General features: G+C 33.1%; 1 long non-coding RNA gene across 1 annotated transcript; it reads left to right on the forward strand.

Moving 5' to 3' along the window:
• Positions 1–1,342: 1,342 nt before the first annotated feature.
• On the forward strand, positions 1,343–5,531 carry LOC117273599 (uncharacterized). Its single transcript, XR_011408081.1, has 3 exons — positions 1,343–1,484; positions 3,349–3,450; positions 5,459–5,531. It is a non-coding gene; the product is annotated as an uncharacterized lncRNA (long non-coding RNA).
• Positions 5,532–5,818: the final 287 nt, after the last annotated feature.

The raw sequence follows: 5,818 nt of genomic DNA on the forward strand, positions 1-5,818 counted from the left end.
GCGAAGAAGAAAACTTCAGCTGCCCAGTTTACTCTTCGCGTTCGCGAGAGTACCTTCGCGAACGCGAAGAAGGACATGCCAGAACACCAGAATCTGCAGAAAACTAGATTTTTCCAAGTCCAAAACATCTCGTGGCCTATCCGAAACTCACCTGAGCCATCGGGGCTCCAAACCAAACATGCACACAAGTCTAAAACCATCATACGAATTTGCTCGCACGATCCAATCGCCAAAATAACACTTAGAACTACGAATTTAGCACCAAATCTAATAAAATTCTCAAGAACACTTTAAAATTTCTATTTTCTCAACTGTACGTCCGAATCACGTCAAACCAACTCCGTTTCTCACCAAATTTCACAGAAAAGTCATAAATATTATGTTGGACCTATACTGGGCTCCGGAACCAAAATACGGACCTAGTATCAATAAGGCCAAACATCAACCAATTCTTAAAAATAATTAAATTTTTAGACTTTTAATTTTCATCAAAAATTCATAACTCGAGGTAGGGACCTTCGAATTCGATTCCGGGCATATGCCTAGGTCCCATAATTCGATACGGACCCACTGGGATCGTCAAAATATGGATTCAGGCCCGTTTACCAAAAATATTGACCGAAATCAACTAAAATCAACTTTTAAGGTAAATATTCTTATTTTTATCAATTTTCAACATAAAAGCTTTTCAAAAATATGCCCGGACTGTGCACGCAAATCTAGAAGGGTAAAAATAAAAAATTTAAGGCTTAAGAGCGCAGAATCGAGTTCTAAAACATAAGTTGACCTTTTGGGTCATCACAAATTCGCACATCGATTCAGACTTATAAGTTTATGAAATTTTCAATTCTATAACTCACACCAAAACATGTCAATTCAATCCGGAATAATGTCAAATTTTGTAGGTAAGTCCCAAATGATATAACAATGCTATTTCAACTCTCGGAATCTCAATCCGAGTCGATATCGATAAAGTCAAATTCACGGTCAAACTTTGGAAATCTTTAGCCTTTAGATTTCTAGTTTCCGTTAAATGGCGATAATTTGAGCTAGGGACCTCCGAATTCGATTCCGGGCGAACGCCTAAATCTCAAATCATGATACGGACTTACCGAAACTGTCAAAATACAGATCCGGGCCCGTTTGCTCAAAACGTTGACTGAAGTCAACTCAGTTGAGTTTAAAGCTCTATTTCACATTTTAATCAATTTTTCACATAAAAACTTTGCGGAAAATTTGCAAACTGCGCACGCAAGTCGAAGAATACTGAAAGGTGCTATTTGAGATTTTAGAACATAGAAATATTTATAAATTTAAAGATGACCTATCGGGTAATCAAAGAGTGGCTCTGACCAAAGTACCAAATATAAAATTTGTGATCATAATATCAGGGGCCAAATTTGGAGGGCGTGAACTTGGGTTGCCCAAGCTTGCTACTAATGCATTTTCATCTCCAATCGAGTGCCCATCTCTGCACTTCATAGGTACTAAAATTGTTTTGCTCTTTTTTTTTTTTTTTTTTTTACTCTGCAGGCCTCTGTTGTTTGGTTCTGTTACTACTTTTGTTACACCAAAAAATAGAAAAGAACTTAGATGTGTCTGGTATTTGGACCAGACATATAAATACAAATAACTTAATCATGGTATATTTAGTTTAGTTTGCGATTGTTAAGATTAAGAAGATTAGTCTGATGCAAGCACTTGGTGTGGATGAGTATTTACCACAAAACAATGTTATCATGACATATTTCAATTTATTTTTCTTGATTAACTTGAATTGTTCTAAATTGCTACTGTGACAGTTTAATTAAAGTATTATCATTTGGTATGCGGGATAAGTTGGGATAAAGTAAGAGATTAAATTTATACCATGTATCGTCAACCAAACATGGTATAAATTCAAACCCAGATTTAATACTGGATATCCTACCTTATCCCATCAAATTTGGGATTATTTTATCCCACCTCCCAGGTGGGATAAATTAGTCCAGGGATTATAATCTTGAGATTATAATCTCGGGATAATTTAGTGCGCATACTAAATGACTAGACTCCATCTATCCCGCTAGATTCCACCTAGTTACTTGTGACAATTTGATGGAGGGCGGCTGATTAGGCTGGGTTAAGGTGAAAGACTAACAGATTTTTAGTTGCAAGCTTTTGAAGAAAGAATGCATATAACACCTTAGGCAAATCTTATATCGGAAGAGAGAAAAAAATAAAGCGCTATGTAAGATAGAGTACGAGTTCATATCATACATGTGTTCAATAGTGACATAGTCTAAGAGACATATCTGTGAGGCCTACAGGGCCTAGTCGGACAATACATCTCGTGGCCTTAGGTTGTGACAAAAATAGTACCAGAACTAGACTCCCACATTATGATGGTAGGGCAAATCTCAATGATGACGCTAAATCTCTAAATGAGTCTATATGTGACACCTTGAGGACGAGCTAATGAGGATGTGTCAGTACGAAGGACTAGCAGGCTTCTAGGCTTCCAAGCTTACTAAGAAAATGTGCATATGACACCTTAGGCACATCTCACATTGGAAAGGAGAGAAACATGAAGTGCTACATAAAATAGAGCACAGGCTCACATGGTACACACGCTCGATGATGACGTAGTCTAAGGGATAAATTTGTGAGGTTTGTCGAGCCAAAGTGAACAGTACGTATTATGAGTATGGGCTGCAGTGAAAAGTATGATATGAGATCCAGACTCCAACAATACGATGTTAGGACAAACATCAACAAAAACATTAAATTCGTAAGGGGGCATATGTGACGCCCTTGATGAAGAACGAGTTGATAGCTAGGTTAAAGGAATTGTACAGAGATTAAAACAAAGGAGCTAAGAGTAAATATCATAACTAGGGAAGTTAGTGTTCCGAAGCCAAACCTAAAGAAAGGTTTATGAATATTTTTCTATTTTATTTGTTAATTATTTACTACTTACTCTAAGATAATGTAAGAACAACCATATGATATGTAATTTTCCGTAAAGGACAAAGATTGTTTGATTGCTTAATGAATATTTCAAAAATTGTTGCAAACAAGAGTATGTTTAGGGTTTTTTTTCCTTTTTCAAAAACATAATATAGATACAGATGGGACAAGTTGATCTATTTATGTTGAAGAAAAGGTAGCTGAATAAAGAAAAGGTAGCTGCTCAAAATTGAAACAACTAGAACAAATTAAAAATAGTGTACACCACTTGGAGTAAAGAATTATGTAAATTCACGTTATCTTTTATTTTCAAAAATTTCTACTACGCAATCACTTGATTATATTCTTTCTAATTAATTTGAAGTATATATGTCCTTTATTGTGATATGTGTTGTATAGGTGAGAAGGAAACCAAAAAGCCAAACGAAGAAGAACTTGTGAAGTGCTTCGTTAATCCTGTTGTGATTCATCACCCAGAGGGGCACAAAGTACCAAATTTAGGTAATTGATAAAATTCCCAGCAACAAGAAAATATAATTTATGGATTTTATATTTTTTATGAATTTTATGCTAAGTATTGTTGGAATAGAATTACGGGTTGTCGGTCGCTCAATGTGGGCTGACCTACCCGGTTAAGAAAAATAAGGTTAAAAAGTTAAAACATACAGAATAGTTACCATATGTTTTTAACCTCTACGGTTACTAACGTGATACACTCTGTAATTGTCTTCAGGTATAAAAATGAGAAAATCGTCAAAAACCGTTTCCGAGAAAATATTAGTTTAATTAAGAGTGTTATTCAGAGGCGGATCCAGGATTCGAAGGTTGCGGGTGCCACCATATTATGCATACAATATACATGTCAGTAACTACAAACACAGATTAGGAACAATGAGTCGGTTCGGTTAGTTTTTGGTTAATTTGAATAGGTCTTTCATTAACAAAGCAAATAAGTTCGATTTTAGTTCAAATTTTTAACGCTTAATTTATACACATTCTAAATAAAAATACAAAAGAAAAATAACATTTCATGAAAGAGCGCCTCCAATATAAATATTTGCATAAAGAGTACCTTAACTACACTATATATTCTTTGTTTGACTAGATCAATTTACTTATATCGTTCTTTGTTTATTTTTCCATCTTAATTGTTGACTTATATGACAATTATTTTCAAAGAAAACCTTCAACATTCAACTTATGATATTCAACTCAAAACGACTATCAATCAAGCCATTTAATTATTTTTCAAAACCCAATAGAAGATATTGCTCAAATTATATTTCACTATATAAATTAATATCGTTTCATTAAAATAAAGAAATTATATGCTAATTAAAATCAATTCAAATTACCTATAGAAAATAATTGTTCATAAAGTAAGGAATAATGATAGAAACAAAATGAGAATTGAAAGTTTAAAAAATGAAGAAGAGAGACTTAGCAAGTAATAAAAGGAGGGAAAGAACCGAAAAAGAAGGAAAGAAGGTGAAGCCCTAGGGCTCAACTGAAAATAAAGGAAATCTTAATAAGTAGAAAAAAGGAAAAACCAAAGGAGCTGCTCCAACAGGGACCAAAGAAACTTTCAAAGAGATGGCTGAACCAATGGCACCCGCTTTCACTTTGAGACTTTTGGGTGCCACTCTATCCATTTATATATTTCTTCACAGACATATTATGTACATAGTAAGAATTTTAGCGAAGCGAGCGGGTGCCGTGGTATCCCTACCTCAGAGGGTAGATCCGCCCCTTGTGTTATTCCCTGTAAAGTTTATCTCTGTAAATATATTCTCTCCGTTCCGTTTTATTACGAAAGTTACTTTGAAACACTGATTAAGAGTATTATTGAGTATTGACTATGTTAACCTTTATCTTTTCTTAACTCATAATAGGAAGTTCAAAGTTGTAAAGATTTTTTAGAAAGTTATTTAGATCATTTATTAACTAGGGTAAATTTGAAAAGAAAAAACTAATACTTTCTTGGTTTTTGAAAAATTAATTATTTTAACAAATAAAAACTGCTTAAAAATCAAATTAAATCAAATAAAACGGAGGGAGTATCATAAGTATTGCTTTCCGACTTTTAACAACAATTTTGTTTACAAAATCATTCACTTTCTTTACGACTATTATTAATTGAAGAAAGAACCAAATTCCAAAGTTCTTGTTTCATTAACTATATTATGTTTCCTTTATATAATTACTTGTTGCGCAAAATTCGGTAATAAAATCATACAAATAAATTTTATTTGTATGAATGATTTGAACATTTGAACAGAAGTTAGAAGTCTACTAAGGAACTGCATCTCCTGGAAATGCCGGAGATGCATCTTTTGTATGCTTCTTTATGTTTTTAACTACAATATAGAGAATTTTTGCAGTATCAGTGTATTTTAATCGCCTACGGCAGTTTAATTAACAATTTACTACTATTCTTATATTACCAATTTTGATTGTAATAATTTTTAAGTAATCAGATTCTGATCCTTTTTCTGTGTTTATCAATTAGATGCTGAAAGCGTGGAAACTGTGATAGCATTCATTAACAAGGTCAAGAAAATCAAGATGCCATTGCAGGGTTCAAAGATGTAACTTTCTCGATAGAGAAAATGTACTTGTAAAATATATCACTACACTAATTTATTTAGCTTGAAGACAGTAATAAATTCCAATTTTTAATTGGTCCGTCCCTTAATTTTGATTGTAATAACTCCGTGAGACTCTAATTTTGGCTGTATTAATGTGTTCTGTAACTATGGTATATATTTCATCGGTTTATTTTTTACTTGTCCGTTATACTAAAAATATATTTTTATTTTTACTTGTTAATTTTAGCAAATCAAGAAAAAAATAAATATTTTACATGTTT

Source organism: Nicotiana tomentosiformis, chromosome 5 (assembly GCF_000390325.3).
Source record: "Nicotiana tomentosiformis chromosome 5, ASM39032v3, whole genome shotgun sequence".
NCBI lineage: Eukaryota > Viridiplantae > Streptophyta > Magnoliopsida > Solanales > Solanaceae > Nicotiana > Nicotiana tomentosiformis.